Raw genomic sequence first — 20,404 nt, forward strand, 5'->3', positions numbered from 1 at the left:
TTACATCTCAACTTTTTCATTTAAGATGGTCAAGAAAAGATGGTCAAGATGGTCGTTATGAAGATATGAAGAAAAGGGAGGGGGGTGGAATGCATTTTGGCGTCACAATTTCAAATGACATAGGATAACATATGATCTGTCCATATACATGTATGACGGTAGAAATGGGGGTATCTTATTGAAGTATTCTTGCCAAATGAAGATTAAACAGTAATTCTTAGACATGACCATAAAAGAGGGGGGATATGACCTTTATCTGGACTACAGGATCAGGTGTTTTTAAGCTCGGGATTATCCCCCCTCATAAAATGTACACTTTTTTCCAGAAGATTAAAAAATAGCTGAATTTGACAAATCACACTATTTGTTTTCCAAAAATAACCGAAATTGGATGGGGGTTGTGTGTATTCACATTATTTGAACAACTCTCCTTGGGCCGAAATAAAAAGATCCGTGTTTCTGTTCAGGTAACCCGACCGACCCTGTTTTTTAGCCCCGACCTTAACTTTTATATTGGATCTTTCAAAAAAAAATTTCAACCGACCCTGTTTTTTGACACAGGCTTCTGATAAATGACATCATATTTTTTCTCTCTTGCTTCCTCTTGCATAGAAAGCCAGTAAAACATTTTATTAATGTCAAAAGGTTTTCCAAACAGGTTAAAATCCAAGAAATTTGCACAGCAGGTGCTTCAAAAACATTGCAAATGGCCCAAGACCACAATTAATGACCCCACTGTTCGTTGTTCATGAATGTAGTTCCTTTTAATTAGTCATTAGAGTGTATTTTTCCTGAATTTTTTTTCTTTCCTTCCCCACTCATTTCTTAGATTTTATTGGGTGGAAATGAAAGATCAGCTAGGTGAAATAATTTTTTGGATGTTGTATGTCACCAAGGTTCCTCCAGAGCACTGTTAGATAAGGGGGAGCTAACTCGTTTGTGCTGGAACCAAGGGACAGGGGGTCAGTCTATCGCTAGACTTAATGTTCTGATAGGCATAGCTAAAACGCAAGGAAGGTTTTCATAATTTAATTACTGTAACAATTTAAACGAATGATGATAACAAATCAATTAGTAAACAATTCCAAATAATAATAATAATCTAATTAAAGTACAAAGTATCAAATCTAAATATCAAATCCCAAGTAAAACTATTTTTCTTTAAAATGTAAAATATAAAATAAATGCCAAAATTACTAAATCATAAAATATACTTAATCTCAAATTCAAAAATGCAAAGTCTCAAAATAAAAGCTTCTCAAAAGTATTTTCTAATTTAAATAATGAGTCAAGAGATAAATTTTGTCTCACACTACACAGTCAACTGGTAGACTGGTAGACAGTCTTATAGGGCCAGTATAATGACGTGAGTAGTGTGAGGTTACGCTTCCGAAACACTGACTGCTTTTCCAAATTTACCGACGATATTTATACTAAAATCCAAAATAAATAAATATGTCTCGACATGTTAATAATACTCTCATTAGCAAAATTATACTTTAATTGACAAAGCCTAATCCTGTACTGTTTTGATAAAATTCTTAATTTTCAAAGTGACATGTGTTAATTACAATTAATATTTCAAAATAAAGTGCTTTGACCAAACTGTGACATTCCGAGTACTAATGCCACAGCATAGGTAAAATTAATTAAACAGATTAATTAAAACTTTTACAAAATACTAACATTAAATTTTCTTTCATAAAATAAAACATATTTTTATCCAAAATAACACTAACACAAATTTAAGCCAAATTACACACCATGACATATTCCCCCCTACTCCAATATGTTTGTCCCCAAACATGATATATACATTCACATCTTAACATCTTAAAAATATATCAATACACTCTATACAAATTATATTTAACCTGGCGCCAGAAAAAAAATATATACAATAATTGTCAGCTAGCTAGCTTCTCTCAACCTTTATATTTTTGTGTAAATCTCTAAAGAAAACAAGACACTTTAACCAAAAGATGTAGTAATAAGAAATAGTATGCGTGCACTCACACTAAATCCTAGAACTACCTACCCCCAAAAAAAAGTTTTAGAAAAACTAAATAGATTTACATGCTACTAAAATACTATTTTCAAGTCTCAAACATTGTCCTAACAAGTCACAAATTGTTTAAAACAAATCACCATGGATTTATCTCATTTTGGAACTCTCTCGTTAACTCTTTTAAGAAAGTGTCAATGCACCCATTCGGCACTTCATCAAACCTCTGCCATTCTGGAGGCATATTTGGGTTCATCCAACTTAACAAAAACTCCATTTTTCCACTATTGTCAACTCTTGCTTCATGTACTTTAAATCCTTGACCACAGCTACTAAATTCCTGTTTCAGTGTTCCTTGGTGTTTTTCCTGAAGATAGTTCAATTTCTCTTTCAGCAATCTCTCCTCAAATATTGTTGTAAAGTATTTGATAAAATTATGAGCATGGTTTCGAACAGATGTAATTGAATGCCACCTCTGAATGAATCCAGTTTGAATAAGAAAATAAGCCCTTTGATTTATAAAACGCACTGCCAGTAATTTTTCAGGTTGTAAATATTCCAAAGAAGGGTTGTTGTTGGTTGATATCACATTTACAGATTCCTTTTGAGAATTGTCACTAGTTTTGTTGTTTTCATCATTTCCTTGTCTGTTGGATTTATTAAAGAATTTGTGATTACTTTGATTGAGAGGTCTTTTTCTCTTTTTCCCGCTCATTGTTCTGTCCGCATGAAATTGACGCACTATATTTGTTGGAATTTTGCATGGAAAATGCCACTCAGTTTGTCCTATTTTGAATTTTATTTTGTAATATAGTGTACCATTACCTCGATTTGAAGCCATTAGACGGTCAATGTTTTCTTCACTAAATGGAGTACAATTTCCACGTTTACAATCTTGACACGATGGTTTGGTGTTGCCAACAGGTGGATTTTGTGGTTTGTTCTGATTGCTGTTGTCTCCAATTGTCTGGTCTCTGTTTGTTTGTAGTCTGTTGTTGTCATTATTACGCTGTCGTCTAATGATGTTGTCATCATTTCTCTGTCTTCTGTTCGATTGTTGTCTGTTACTTTTGTCGCCATTTTGCTGATCTTGATTTTGTTGTCTATCATTGTTGTGACCATTTCGCTGTTCTCTGTTCTGTTGTTGTCCGTCATTGTTATCTTGTCGACCTATTTCGTCTGGATCTAACTCATCGTCATTATTTTCATGTTCTGGAGGCGGATTAGTTGGTCTAGTGTTAGGGTCATAGTATGGTTTCAACCTGTGAGCAGTTACTAGTGACTTCACTTCTTTGTTGTTCGCACAATTCCTGATTCTATATGTGTGGTTTGATCTGTTCACAAGAGTTATATAATATGGACCTACCCATTTACGATGCAATTTTGGAGCCTTTCCTACGGGAACTTTTGTACAATAAAGCCAAACTCTTTGGGTAGGTCTAAATTCAGGTTCTTGTGCTGTCTTGTCATATTGGCGTTTATTTCTCTCTTGGGCTATCTCTATGTTTTCTGACGCAATTTTTCTAGTTCTCTCTAAATTTTGTAGAATTCTTCCTAAGAATATCCTGTGATCTTGGGCCAAATGTTCCTTAGGTATTAAAGAAGTGTCTATTGGTAGACACATCTCTCGTCCAAACAACAAGAAGAACGGTGAGAAATCAGTTGACTGCGTTGCAGGAGTGGCTCGGTATGCCATCATGATTCCTGGTAATAGATGAACCCAGTCATCTTGCTGATCCTTAGCATAACTGCGTATAGATTGGAGAATAACGGAGTTCATTCTTTCAACAGATCCATTGGTTTGCGGATGATAGGAGCTCGTCAAGTGCCTTGTAATCTGAAACATTTCAGATAATGCTTTAACAAGGTTTGAGGTGAAATTCCTGCCGCGATCTGATATGAGAACTCTAGGTGCTCCGTATCGTGAGATAATCTCCCTGTACAGTATTCCTGCTACCTCACCAGCTTCTTGTGTTTTTAAAGGGAATATTTCACTCCACTTAGAATAGCTGTCCACCACTAAAAGTACATGCTTGTATTTGTCTGGAGTTGTAGGTAGACCACTAAGTATGTCCATATGCCATCTACTAAATATGTCATCACTTATTTGTGGTTTAAGAGGTGGTCGTTTAGCACCATAATTCCTTTTCGATTGTTGACACACTTCACATGTCTTAACGTATTGTTTAATATCCTCATACATTGAAGGCCAAAAGTACTTATTGCGAAGAGATGAGTATGTTCTGTCAAAACCTTGATGACCACCGCCTAGAATACAGTCATGGTAAGACCTTAAAACGTCGTCACGTAAAATTCTAGGAACAGCTATCTGTTTCACTAAACGCTCATGTCTCGGTACTTGTTTACACCTCTTTGAATAAAAATGTTTTAAAATTCCATCCTCTATTTCAAAATTGTATGCTTCGGCCACTATTGTTCTCGCTAAAATTGCATCATCTGGCAATTCTCTATTGAACTTATATTTGTAAATTTCTTCAAAGTCACGACACTGTTTTTGATGTTTGGATAAATTCATAAGTTCTGGTTCTTGAATTTCAGTTCCTTGTATGTTCGCGATTACATTTTCCTCACTTTCTCCTTTATAAAAAAACACAGTTTCAGTATACTCTTTTTCATTAATATTGTACAAATGTTCTGCCAAATCGGTTGAATCTTGTGCTATTGAATTTGTGTACTGTTGCCTGGATAGACAATCGGCAGTATTCTTAGAGCCTTCACGGTGTATAATCTTGAAGTTGTATCCCTGAAGTAGCAAACTCCATCTTCCTAGACGACCTTGACAGTCTTTGATTTTCTGCAGATACTTAACAGATACATTGTCGGTATACACAGTGAATTCTTGATTTGCCAAATAATGTTTGAAGTGCTGTATTCCATCCACTAGAGCTAGTGCTTCCTTTTCTGTAATATGCCATCTAAGTTCAGAACCACGAAGAGATCTTCCACCATATGCAATGGAATGCTCCACTGTCAACTAAACATCTCACTTGGTGGTCCTCTAGTCCAATTTCGACAAAGTTCCTCTCCATGGTTGTAGTAAACTGGAAACTTGCTGTTCCTGGTATTACACTGGATAGCCTGGCACATCTGTCTTTTTGGCAGCACCATCCTTTTGAAATCCTTTTTCTACCCATGATGAAATTTCTATTCCAATTACCAAACTGAAACTTAAAGTATTTTTGTCAGTATACTGTTTATGCTCAATTTTCTCTACCTTAAGTTATAACTTTATTAATTATGCAAATACAATCTTTCCTGAACTAAATGTTAAATTCTCTCTACTATGAGTCAAATTTCCAGATCGTATAAAATTATTTGCACAAGTACAGTTTCTCCTGAACTGAATTTTATCTCCTGTAAAGTTTTTGCACAAATAAATATTTATCTAAAGTTAACAGATTCACACCAAGAATCAACATACATCTATACTTTTCACTTAAAAGTTATTAAAGTGTATTATAATAGGCAAGATTTACTTATCTTTTAGTTGTGTGTTGTATTAATCTGCAACTTGTCTCTCCTGCTACTGGTTCTCTCTTCTTCTCATTGTCTCTCCTACTGTTGTCTCAATTTTTGAAATTTTAAGTTTTAAATAATTTTGAATGAATTTTGCCAACCTACATTCTAGCTATGCAGTTTCAGAATCTAATTTGAATCATGCCCGGGTCCTCCACCATATGTAACAAAGGGGCTGCTGGCTCAGTCGCTACGCCTTGTTACGGGGTCATAATTTTATGCGAAAAATCATTAGAAAAACGTTTACACCAATGACAGGAACTAGTTGTTGCAGTTATCAAAGATCAAACAGATTCACTTTTGTTTTCATTTAATTCCAAGTCCAAGAAATAAACATAGGACAGTGTCAATATCAAATGTACGACTCCTAACTGTAACTATCTCGACTCTCTGTTCTTACTCCTTATCCACACTATTTCTATTCTCTACTTCTACTCTACTCTACTGTTTTACATTTATTTTCACACAGTATTTATACTATTAATCAGACAATACTTCATTTGTAACAATACTCAAATTAATATGACATTTCATAACACCTAGCAATAAGTAACAGTTTTCACATAACTAATATAAAAGATAATTATAATTCCTCATATAATCTCATTAACACATATTCTCTTATATGCTTAATTCTCTCACATTAATTCTCAATCTGTCACAAATCCTTAAATTTCAAATGTCACCAATTAACTCACATTTTGTTTTGACATGTAAATTATTAAATTTGTAAAACAGTATTTTGTAAAAGTCCAATTTTTGAATAAAATAATAAACTAAAATATAAGTCCAAATTAGCCTTATGACATATGGCTCCTCCTCCACTAAACACGTCCTCGTGTTTATAAAAGTTAGTAAAATCTTCCTCCATTTTCTCTTCTATCATGTCTATTGTTTCGACGATGGTTAAAATGTCCATGATGATACTCATCTTGTTGTTGAGTCCATTGTTGCGGTTGTGGATTCCAATGTTGTGGTTGTTGATTCCATTGTTGCGGTTGTTGAATCAACTTTTGCTGGTTTTGGATCTGATGTTGTTGCTGGTACCGTTTTATCACTAAATCTTGTTGTTCATTTTTCTTTTTCAATTGCTCTATTTCTTCTTTCCAATTTTTTAGTGATTCTGTATATTGCTGGCCTACTGTTCTTTGCAATTGCTCATAATCAAATGCTAAATTCACATACTTTGGATGGTTTGCAACAATTTCCTCATAATCTTCATCAAATTTACACTTAACTAAGTGATGCTGTCTTCTTTCCTTGTTGCACGCTTCCATGATCCTCAAATTTTCACTTTTTAAAAATTCATTCCTCCAATGCAGATTAAACATATCTAGATCTTCAGGTGTGACTTTAAACTTTTCTATTTCCTCTTGTAATTCCTTAATTTGTATAACATGTGAATCTAAACTTGTCTTGATTGATTTTAGCTCTTCTTTCAGATCACTTATTTCTTCATCTTTCTTGCTATGTTGAAATTTAAATTTTCCAATGTCAATATTTTTCTCTTTTAATTTTTCTTTAATTCTTTTCAATTCAACTTTAACTGGATACGTTGTGTCCAAAGCACTTACAAAAGCTGTATTTCTGGTGTTTGTAAATGGTAATTCCAGCATTTGTCGTTTTCTGTCAAAATGTTCATTGAATCTGGATCGGTCCCTGTCTGCTCTCTTCTTACTTTTCACTTTGATGTCATTGCACTTCTGATGTCCTTTTACTTCCACTGATGGTTTATGAATGTTACACATTCTTGCATAATGTCCCTTTTCTCCACTTTTATAACAATTTTTGAATGTAGCAAAACATAATCTGCTATGCCCAATTCCACATTTACCACATACTGGTCTTTGACTTCGAAAGTTCGATAATCTCCATTGTGGTCTTAAATTAAATTCCATATTGTCAGTTGTTGTTTTTAAAGGGAAACACTCACTTGTTGCAGTAAAGGTATCTGGTATCTTTGTTGAGATGATAAGTCAACATGCCCGGGTCCTCCACCATATCTGTCACCAAGGTTCCTCCAGAGCACTGTTAGATAAGGGGGAGCTAACTCGTTTGTGCTGGAACCAAGGGACAGGGGGTCAGTCTATCGCTAGACTTAATGTTCTGATAGGCATAGCTAAAACGCAAGGAAGGTTTTCATAATTTAATTACTGTAACAATTTAAACGAATGATGATAACAAATCAATTAGTAAACAATTCCAAATAATAATAATAATCTAATTAAAGTACAAAGTATCAAATCTAAATATCAAATCCCAAGTAAAACTATTTCTCTTTAAAATGTAAAATATGAAATAAATGCCAAAATTACTAAATCATAAAATATACTTAATCTCAAATTCAAAAATGCAAAGTCTCAAAATAAAAGCTTCTCAAAAGTATTTTCTAATTTAAATAATGAGTCAAGAGATAAATTTTGTCTCACACTACACAGTCAACTGGTAGACTGGTAGACAGTCTTATAGGGCCAGTATAATGACGTGAGTAGTGTGAGGTTACGCTTCCGAAACACTGACTGCTTTTCCAAATTTACCGACGATATTTATACTAAAATCCAAAATAAATAAATATGTCTCGACATGTTAATAATACTCTCATTAGCAAAATTATACTTTAATTGACAAAGCCTAATCCTGTACTGTTTTGATAAAATTCTTAATTTTCAAAGTGACATGTGTTAATTACAATTAATATTTCAAAATAAAGTGCTTTGACCAAACTGTGACATTCCGAGTACTAATGCCACAGCATAGGTAAAATTAATTAAACAGATTAATTAAAACTTTTACAAAATACTAACATTAAATTTTCTTTCATAAAATAAAACATATTTTTATCCAAAATAACACTAACACAAATTTAAGCCAAATTACACACCATGACATGTATTTAAACTGATTTTGATATGGAATGAGTGATTAGGCCAAGTACAAAAAGGTCATATTTACAGTTTTCGGAACATCTCTTGACTTGTCCATAGGGGTATGGATGTATATTGGCTAAATTTGTAAAAGTGATTGCTTCAATCTTTCTGAATTTTGGATATATTTTTGGACTAGTGCTATACATAAGACACACAAAAAATTTGACAAAAGTGCATGGTGCAATTTTTTTAATGATACAAAATGTTCAAAAGAAATGATAGAGAAATTAATTGTGGTCTGTGGCCAAATGGCACACTTCCGGTTTTTGAAACTAATTAAGGATCCGGACTTGGAAAAAACATGATAAATACTCAATAACTCAAATATGAAATTTTGAATCATCACCAAAAAGTACAGATCATGTGACCATCATAAGAAACATCTATAATTAGTTTCATGAAATTTGGATAAGTCGTTCTCAAGTTACGGTGCCACATGTTTAGGCTGGACAGACAGAGGGACACCTGACATTTGTATACCTTTATACGTCCCGTCTTTGACGGACGTATAAAAAGCAGTACTGAGCGTGCATGTTACGCTAGAAACATTCAAAGAATAAAGTTTTATAACTTCTTAATGTCATATCCAATATTTATCAAAACCTAAAGGGGAGTTACATGTATCTTACTTCCTATATTTTTTCATGGATGTCAATACACCTAATCGCTATTTATTCCATACCGGATAAATTCTAAAATTACACAACTTTTTCATCCAGTTGAAGCTATCTGGGGGCCGTTGAAACAATTCACCATGCACAATACTTTTTAATGAGACCCGTTTTAACTTATTGTAAATACTTTAAACAAAATAATTTTTTACTTCAATTTTTATTTCGAAAAAAAGTGGATCATACTCAATTAAAGTTTCTTGATGATCGCTTTCTTAAGTTTTTCCTCCCTCAGCTCTCTACTAAAAAACCTTTATTTTCGGCCACATGACCCAAACAGGTTGTACATACAATGTATGACTGTTTTTCCCAGATTGGACTAAATAGCGATAATTAAATAAGGTGTAATTTCCGGGATTGTTGAAAACTTGCATATTCATCACTATCTGATTTTGTGGTTTTAACGATCCAGACAGACAAATAGCAATAAAATGTTTAGGAAAACATGACCTAAAACCTCCTTCATATAAGACAAAAAACATGGGAACTCATACTGAATAGTCAAATGTGTACAATATGAAAATTTGAGTTAAGATGGTAAAATCACAACTCAGCCGTTAATGTAAATGGACCATAAGTATGACTGTTGAGCAAATTTAAAGGGAAATGACGGGGAAGGGGCAAATTAGCGTTCAAGGGGAGCAAATGCTGTTTAAATTGGTAAGCGGGTTTTAATTATAGAGGGAAAGTGGAGTCATCTTTTTAGACTTTAGTTACATGTAAATATAACTTATGTAGACTTACCTTCTAATTCTATAGACTATTAAAAAAAACCACACACACAACTCGGAACTATTTCTAATTCACTTGCACTACTGATATGCAAACCTAAATACAAAAAGGAAAATATCTTAAAATAGTGATTGAAAGATTCATAACACTTTGAAAGGATAATTCAGACACGTGTTACACGGGGAGCATGTTAGTTTACAAATAATAATGTCACGTGATCGCGCACTGACCTCGCATGCTGCATCGCCATTACAATTCACTAATACATGTACATAACCATTTTCATGCAAACATGCAACGTGAATGTGATTGGTTATCAAATAATATGAAAATAATGCATGAACCGTTGAAGAAGAAATTATTTCATCAAATACAATGTAGATTGGATTTTCACTTTCGACACGAATAGGTCGAGTTGACATTCCTGTCATCGGAGATAGTATTGAGATAAATGGGATAAAACGGACCGCCAAAAAGGTCTAGAGAAGCACATCAGTAGAACCTTAACATAAATAAGTAATACTTACCAAAATTTCTCTAATTGATAACCTATAGAACTGAAATTTCACAAAAATACCGGTAAATAATTTTGCAGATTGATATGTTGCTGGTTAAGTTGGCGCGAAATAAATATTCTTACTCCTATTGCTTAATGTAAAATTTTTTTTATAAAATTGAATTTGACTACAGTTCAGCATAAAAAAAACGTGAATATGCAAAAGCCAGGTAATATGTTAATGATAAAGTGTGTATAAGTTTTCTTAAACGAAGTTACCCGTATAATTACCAAGAATTACATTTGAGCGCAAAGTTCTGTATGTGGTTTGGTTGGTTTATGTAACATTTATAATTTAGACTGGGATCCTGGCTAATCTTGACCTTACGACGCGCAGCTAGATTGGACCGAATCCCAGGCTAATGTAACATCGTAAAACTCTGGGTAACGGAATTTTTTGCGTTGCTATAAGATCATTGAGGCCATCTATTTTTATTGCGGGTTCCACATATTTAAATCGGAATTATAGAAAAAATGGAATGTTGTGAGCAGAATCAAAACAGAAATGATGAATACTGCAACATTTCCAGCAAAATATAAATAGGATGGAGGATCTGTGTACTCACATTATTTGTAAAACTCTCCTTATTCATGTGAAGCGTGTGCTTTACATCGAGGCTTATTCTTTACATCGAGGCTTATAATGCTAATCATCGACGCAACAGTACTTCAACCAATCAGACAATGTTTATTTGGGGCATTCGATCGATTTTAACTCAGATTTTGGAATATTTCAATCGAAATTATAGAAAAATGGAATGTTGTTAGTACATATAAAATAGAAAATGATGAATACTTTTAGCTAAAGATAATTTGGATGGGGGTTCTGTGTATTCACATTATTTGCACAACTCTCCTTACTGATGCCATATTTTGGAATTTCCGTGACCTAAATGGTTCGCGAAAATTAATATTTTTATATATAGTATAGTTAATATGGTATACAATTGAAAGTATCAGCAATACAAATGTTGGTATGTTGGTATACACCAATTCAAATATCCATAATATTCAATGTTCGTCTTAAAATAAAATTTTTATTGTACATGTAATAAAATAATGTTTTTAAACATAGCAAATAATAATTATTGTATTCTAATTCTTTCAAGGAGTTGTATCTTCTCACTACACATACACAAGTTGCGGATTAAACAGCAGAAAATGTAAATAATGTCATCTGTTGAACTATATATTAAATATTAGACATAAACAGAATATTCCCCATAAAATTAATTATGTATAAAAGGTTTTCCACATAAGTTATACACAATGGATATGGAAAATTACTACTTTACCTGTTATCAGCCATGCCACTTTTCAGCTGACTGGCCAGGCCGTTTATCAGTTGACTAACTATGCCACTGCAATTTCAAAAGTTTGTTGAAAGATTAAAGAAATTCATCATTTTAATTAAAAATTTCGGAATTAAAATGGATTTTCTTCATCAAAACTATGAGGTGTAATAATTTAAAATAAAAACAAAATGGATAATTTCCATCAGATTAAACAAAATTATTATCTACTCCGTACTCCGGGAAGAATATCAAACTGTATTGATTATCAATGATTTATATAGTAAGCAATGGTCTTATGAAATTATTCTCAAACAGAATCTGACATATTTTTTGTTCTATGATTTCTTAAGAAAAACATTCCGGAGGGAAGATATATCAAATATTTAGTTTTGATAAGAAAAAAAAAATATGAAATTCAACACTCTATATTGAATAACAAATAGTTGTTCTAAAGTTTTTAAATCACGATGGGAGCAAATAATTTGTTGCATACGAAAGCACACCCCCCTTTTTTTTGTAGCCACATACGAGCACAAGATGAATGATGGGATTCATAAGCACATGATCACATTTTAAAACGGGAACAAGTCACTCATTTTAGAAAAGCAAAATTGACTGGCATTTTTTCGACCAGCAAAAATCTAGAATGCTTTTTGTTAGAAAGTACGACATATATAATATATAAATAATTTTGTAAAACGTTTCATAAAAGATTAATCAAAGTTACTCACTAATCAAAATTATAATAAACACATTTTATACCGATGGTAATTATCGATTTGTTATTACAAGTGAATGGCAATATGTCGACTTAAGGAGATAACTTCCAAAAATTTCTATAAAGAACTGTCTCATTGGCGATCATGCATGTACCACATCTTCGTTTTTTTTAATGTTACACAAGACGTCACCGTCAAGGACCATAGTTAATCTTTAATATAAGTTATAGTCAAGATGATTTTTTTTTTTGATAACAATTGCCAGAAAGATGTAAAGTTGAATCATCGGCATAGAAAACAGTGCAAAAAAATTTCAAATAAATAGGAAGGTCGTTTATGTATAATAAAATCAGAAGGGGGTCTTATATCGTACTTGGTGAGTTCTTTCATTCAAATATGATTTCAAAAAAAAAAGAAACAGCAGTATTTTCAAATCAATAAATTTCAAGTTTTTTACAGAGAATATCATTATCTACTACATCAGAAGCTTTCTTAAAATCTACCAGGACTGCTAAGTGGATATTACCATCATTCATATCCTGTATCCATTTATCTATGATGTTGATAAGGGCAGTTTGGCAAAAGTGTTCTTGTCGAACCCAGATTGTGCTGGGTGTAAAAGATCTTATCTTTTTAGATAGTCATACAAATGTTTTGAAACATGCTTTTCTAAAAGTTTTGATAAAACGAGAAGTACAGACGTTGGTCTATAATTTGTTGCCACGAATTTTTCACATGCTTTCAAAACAGGGGCTACTCTTGCATTCTTTAGAACACTGGGTACTGTACTTGTACATGTTGTAACTATTATTCTGTTAAAAATGTGAGTTAGAGATGATGTTATGAAAGGAGAACTCAATTTTAAAATTTGTGGTCCTATGTTATCAGATCCGGGAGATTATTAATGTCAAGTTTGATCATCTCATTGAATAGACCATTTATTGTGACTGGTGGAATTGAAAATTTTACTTGTTCTGACTTAGTAAATCTCTTTTGTTCAAATTAAGTTAATTTTGCTTATTCATGAGTTTTGCTCATACGTCTGTCAGTCCTCAGGTTTTCAATACAAGGTGTATAAAACTTATTAAAATCATTACAAATGTCACTGACGTTATTGGTTTTAACAACATCTTAATTTAAAAGTTCATATGGCTTTTCTTGTTGGGATGGGTTAAGACTATGAATACATTTCAATAAATCTTTAGAATCTTTTGAATTATTTACCATCTTTGAATACAAATTTCTTTTTGATTCATCGATTATGTATTTTGTCCTGTTTCGCCAAAATTTGTATTCGGACCACATTCCTAATTTATGGTATTTTTCTCTCATTTTTCTGGCATATGCAATTTCATTATTGAACCATTCAGGTTGTCTGTCTCTTTTTACTCTTTTAGTAACAATAGGTGCATGTTTATCTAGAACTGCATTAAATATGTCATTCCTCATCTGAATACATGTATTTGAGTGACTTTCATGTCCAAATTTATCAAAGGGTGCAACAGGTCAGGACCACTACCTTATATGGAAATGCATAAGTTAGCATACTTATGTTCTCGCACATGTATATGTTTATTTACATGTGACGCAATTTATTTTTACCTAGGTTTTTAACCAATCCACTAAATGAGTCACAATGCATGATGGACTACTACGTGTTTACAATCTTCTAAGAACACGTGTTATTTACTGAAATACAACACATTTTTTCGTGCAATGCGGGATTCACAATTTCGCTTAGTTTTTCATTTTGTGTATCCTCATTTATAGTTCGTGATATAAAGTATTACTTCCATGCTCAGATTAACGAAGAGTTGTTTCTATGCGAAGAAAACAGGGTTTGAATTATCCGATAAATAGCCATTAACATGTTTGACGATGGCACAGAGATTCATGTATTTGTCCACCAGAAAGCAACGAAACAACAGCGAAAAAAACACAATTACCCATGAGACAAACTTACTAGTGTAAAGTAAGCTGTCGATAACAGCCGGTGCTGATATTCACGAGTACAGCAATTTTCGTATAGATAAATGAATGCAAATGTGTGATCCTTGAATTTTGTGTTCTTAAAAAAGGCATAGAAATATTTACATACATGACAGTGTTAACAAAATCTATAATTCCAAACTGTTCCCTTTGCTTTGAAGGTAATGAAGTCAGCAACTGTAGTTTCAGTGTGTTCGTTTTTAACAGGCTCAGACTTTTGCCAAACTGAATAAATCATTACAGCTGATTTCGTATACCTGCAAAGTAAAACTTTGGTTGGCTTGCTTGCTTTGTTTGTATAGTTGTTTATACAAGCTTTGAAATAAGATTGACATCTTTAAACAATATATATATATAGGCTTAGTTTAACTTGTATATTTTATATTTTGTACAATATACAAACAAAGCAAGCAAGCTGACCAAAGTTTTGCTCTACATGCATTAGGAAATAAGCTGTAATGATGTTATCCATATGTATGTGCGACATGGTGGAAAATTTTATATGTTTTGTGAAAATTGCAGCGTTGGACCTATAATAAAAAAGAAGATGTGGTATGATTGCCAATGCAACCGCTGTCCACAAGAGACCAACATGACACAGAAATTAACGTTTATAGATCACCGTACGGCCTTCAACAATGAGCAAAACCCATACCGCATAGTTATAAAAGGCCCCACTATGACAATGTAAAACAATTCAAACGAGAAAAAACTAACGTCCTTAATTATATAAAAAAATGAACGAAAAACAAATATGTAACTCATAAACAAACGACAACCACTGAAATACAGGTTCCTATCCAATATATTTATTTTGATGGGATAGATTTCTTCTACTTTTATACATTTAGTTGGGCCGAATTTTTTTTTTTTTATTGTTTTACACAAGTAATTTTTGGGTCATTTATAGCTTACTTTTCAGCATTGAACCTATGCCTGCTTACTTTACTGAAACAGAATAAGTCTTTGTTGGTAAAATGTCTCTTTGGCACTCATACCTCATCTTCTTATTTCTATATACAAAGCACGTTTTCGAAAAAAAAAATATAATAGGTAATATGGCACCCACTATGGGGTGCGTCTAAACACTGCTAAGGAGTCCTTAGTGCAGTAAGGACTTATAACATGCCACTAAGGACTAGATGGGGTGCTGTTACATGCAATTTCTTTTCATATTATGGTAGAGAATGATATTTAATGCATAAATTTCAATTTTTGTAGAAAAATAATCATAGATGAATAAGATATTCAACATTATTTAGACACGTGCCCGTATTTCTCTGATGTGCCGAAAATCAATGAACCGTTTGACACGTGTCATATTACATAACTGATTACACGGGAATCATTGTATTTGTTGTGTTTAATGGACAAGATTGGTAAAAAAATGAATTGTTGTTGAAATACTATTAATGTGTTTTTTTCAGAATGAAGAAGTATTTTTTCTTAAGTGTATTGAAGGTTTTTTTTAATTTGATGTTCATATATTAATAAATGACAGAATACGGGCGACGACGGACATGCGTTCGAACAGGTATGGAGCCGAAACACATTATTTTGTTTCTTGTGGTGCACTTTTCAAAATTTATTTTCTTATATGGAGACGTTAAGCAATGTATTACTGGACAACAAGTAATCAATAAGATAATAAACTTTTTACTACATGCAACCACCCTTGTACGTTTGCTATGGTACTTTTTCAAAATTTTATCCTTTTTTTTTAATTTACATATGAAGACGTTTGAGCAATGTATTTGGGGACACAAAAAAATCCATCTGATAAAATATATTTACTACATGTAACCAAACTTATTTAATGCAAGCTACAAGTAAACAGACGGATTTAGACAGAAATCATGTTTTTGTGCGTATGCTATGGTTCATTTTCAAATTTTATTAGTATCATATGAAGAACACGTTTGAGCAATATATTTCTGGACAAAAACGAGTTCAATACGATAATAAATTTTTGCAACCAATATAAAAAATGATGTGGTAGGGTTGGTAATGAGACAACTATTCACAAGAGACAAAATGACACAGAAATTAATAACTTTAAGTTACCCATACGGCCTTCAACAGTGAGTAATTTTTACAAAGCACTCTCAACATTATATCTTTAACTTTAAATTAACAAATGCAGGAAATTATTCGTAAATAATGTACTAAACACTGTGGAACATTTTGAAAAACATTTCTCTTTCATATATTAGAAATAAAACCTAATCTGACTAAAATTCGTGAAATGATTATTTTAAACTTCTTTTACTTTTAGAAGAAAAAAAAACAAATGTCAAACAATTTCAGATTAATAAGTACCGCCTTTGTAAACTGATATCAAACTGGTTGAAAACTAGTGGTTTTGATAAATCACAAGGACGCCACATGATTTTTTATCAATTCAATCGTTTTTCGTACTACATGTAGTACGTAAAAAGCAGTAATAGAAAGTGGACAAATAAAAATCATGATTTATAGGTGTTTTTTTTTCGGAATTTACTCATGTTTTAGTGAAGCCACTCGTAACGCATCTTTGTCGGAATTAGAATAAAAACAAAAAAGTTATAAATATATATATTCATTTTGTCTTCATGTCTCTTACATAAACATTTTACCAAGCTGACCACACTCTTACTTATTAGTTGGCGCACATCAACATTAAAACCTATGGCAAATAACTATGTCGGGAAATAAATGAAACAAAAGCAAAATTATTTGTCCTTTTAATCATTTTAACTTTTAAATAAGAACAACACATTTTATTATGATAATCAAGTATTAATCTTTTCGATACAATTGTCAATTTCTTAAATTAAAGAATATATGATTGTTTAATCAGTTGTTATATTATTTGGCACGTGTCAATCGGTTCATTGATTTTCGGTATATCAAAGAAAAATGGGCACGTGCCTAGAAAATGTTGAATATCTTTTTTATTTATGATTATTTTTCTATAAAATTTATGCATTAAGTATCAACCTTTAACAGAATATGCAAAAATAATACGTATAACAGTAGTCCTTCTAGTCCTTAGTGGCATTGTATAGTCCTTAGTGCACTAAGGAGTCCTTAGCAGTGTTTAGACGTACCGCCCACTATGATCCAGAGACTTTTAATATTGGAGATATTTTACATATGTCAGGACAGCAGCCAAATGATAAAAAAACCCTGAGGTATATTTTGTGATAAAATTAGCAACAAACGGATATTATCGATGGATGAAACTATAAAAAAAAAAAAAATGAGCTATAAACCGTACCTCCCCTTTTGTCCAGGGTTAGGACCCCCTTTTAAAATGGCTGGAAGCGCCCCTGCCGCTTTCATAAAACTTAATTTTAGCATACTGAATATTATGATGTTCTAACTTTAAGTTCAGGTCCTGTTAAAAAAAATTTACTCATTCAGTACAGAAAGAAGTGTTTCAATGAAAGTTTCATGTTTTTCTAGGCAGAAATGATTTTGGAATTACATTTAAATACTGGTTGAAAAAAGCTTAAATGATTTTCTTACTGGACAGTGGTCACTTCATTGGATAGTTCACTGTTTCGTGTCGTGAAATTAATGCAGGTCCAATTCATACAAATGTCATAACAATGCACAAAACCGGTTCAACTACTTTTGCAAGGCGGAAAAGAAAGTCGAATCCTGAAGCCAGTAAACAATATTTTTTTAATCTGAGCATGCAAATTGAAGATTACGTTATATATTTTACATTAAATATATTTGCAGAATAAAAATATTGGTAATGAGAGTCCCAGACAATATATCAGTTGACTGTTTTTCCCACTATTTCCACGTGTTTTAAGTAGTATTTTACTCGTAGTAGCCCACAATGCATTGTAGTTCATTGAGTCGATTGGTCAGTTTTTCAAGGCCATATTGGCCTTGTGTTTTGGAAATTACTATGCAAATATATTCTGACGTCAGAAAATCTAGAGTTCTCGACCTGTGCAATAGCTAGGTACTTTAGAAAATTTGTCTGATTGATTTTTTTAAAATTCTGTAAGAAATGGTATTATGAATATCTTTTTTACTATAAGAGGGATTTTTGTCTTTTCTTGTTAAACAAACAGGATAATGTTATCATTGAAAATTTATCAACATGCGATTCTAGTATCAAATCTTTATTGGTGACATAAACATGATCAATTAGTGTACTATAATCAGTTGCAACTCTTGTTACGTCTTGAATTATCTGCTATTATCTGAGTATAGGTTTCTAAAAAAACTTATCGTTTTTTTGGTTGTTTATTAGGTATACTGGTTTACTTTGATAAATTGTTATCTTGAAGGAGAGTTGTCTCATTGGCTCTCGTACCACATCTTCCTATATCTATTAAATAATACGGTGCAAAAATACTAAGAATTGATTATAATCGTATGCTAAAACAAAATTATATACAATAATGGTAAAATAAATAAATAATTAAAAACACGGTGTTACAAATAAAAGAATAAAAAAACGAGAAACCCAATCTATACCTTCGTCAATTTAAATTGAATAGCATAAAGATTCTTAAAGACCAAACAGCCTATTGATTTCTACCTGTGATTTTTTCTTAAACTTTTGACGGAAGAATTCATATTTCAATTGTGTATTAAGGAATAAAATATAAAAAAAATGAGGGTTACAGACTTTGTTTTGTCACTATGGCAATCCCAGTTTTGTGTGAACTGCAATATGTACAATATTAGGTTGTTGTTTATAATTTTCAGTAATTCAATAATACCGAACCTTCAAGCATAATTATTTTCCACATTGAACTGTAGATATGTATGTATCGATTTTAGATTGTAGAGTTAAAGATTATTGGTGATTACATTCTAAAAGTAAACATTCGAATGAAAAATGATTACATTATTATCACCCAATGATTTCTTCTAAACAGTTCAAGAAAGAATGTCATTTCTGTTATCTTTTAAAGAAAGTCACTAAAACTTTATGTCACCGACCTTTCAAAAAATTTATGAGTAATTTTTATGTGTTTTTCATTTGTTTTTTTTTTAGAAAAAGAGTTGTCTTTCTATAGAACACCGAATCTAGCTGACATCAAAGTACAAGTTTCTATTAATTTTCCCACATTAGTTCATTGTATTACATGACGTTTGAAACATACCCAAACTAAAATTATAGCAACAATATACATCTATTTTATTTTTATCTATTTTATAGTATAACATGTATATAATACAAGAAAACGCATGTATGCATCAGTTTTTGTCAGATGTATGTTTATAAACCGAGAATCTCAGCTTTCGGGGACACCTTTCTTGAAACGTCACATTTTTTCGAAATCTCCATTTACTCCGTTTTAAAAATTAGTTGTTATTTCTCCTACCTCGCTTTGAAAAAATGATTGAAAGTAAAAAAATAAAAATGGCAATTGACACTGCCACTGCCATGGTGTGTACGGTAACCCTCTGTGTTATTTGGTCTCGGGTGGATAGTTGTCTCATTGGCAATCATATCACATCTTCTTATTAGAATTTAAGACTATATAGTGTTTAAGGACGGAGTAGTTTATACCATTCAACTTTCTGACTTAGTCGGGCATGTAAAAACTATTCCATCTCATTGGTAGATGTATAATTTTTAGACATAAAAAAATTAAGTAAGTTGAAATGATAGGCAGACATAGACAATCAATTTTTAAATGTTACATGTTAATGGCAATTTTATTAAGAGCGATTTAACGGGCCTTGAATACAGTAAACACATAGAACAAATCAACAGGAACAGACGCCTACAGGTCTATACTTAACAAATAAACATTTTTCGTTTGAACTGAAAGAAATAATCTTCCATCTGAAACAAAAAGTATTTCTCAGAACAGAATAAATGTAAAAGATTACAGTTTTATGAATGGCGGAAAATAACATATCGATATTTTTCAATCTTTCCGGTCTTTGTAGCTTCTTGTCTTTTGCGTTTATTTTTTTCAATTTCTACTGAATACTTATAGCTACTGTATC

The 20,404-nt window shown here is 32.1% G+C and overlaps 1 protein-coding gene across 1 annotated transcript in view; it reads left to right on the top strand.

Annotated features, from left to right (window-relative positions):
- LOC134705383 (perlucin-like protein) overlaps positions 1 to 20,404 on the top strand; it is a 58,071-nt gene that overhangs the window by 7,500 nt on the left and 30,167 nt on the right. The gene's annotated exons all lie outside the window — the stretch shown is intronic.

This window comes from Mytilus trossulus, chromosome 2 (assembly GCF_036588685.1).
Source record: "Mytilus trossulus isolate FHL-02 chromosome 2, PNRI_Mtr1.1.1.hap1, whole genome shotgun sequence".
Classification (NCBI taxonomy): domain Eukaryota; kingdom Metazoa; phylum Mollusca; class Bivalvia; order Mytilida; family Mytilidae; genus Mytilus; species Mytilus trossulus.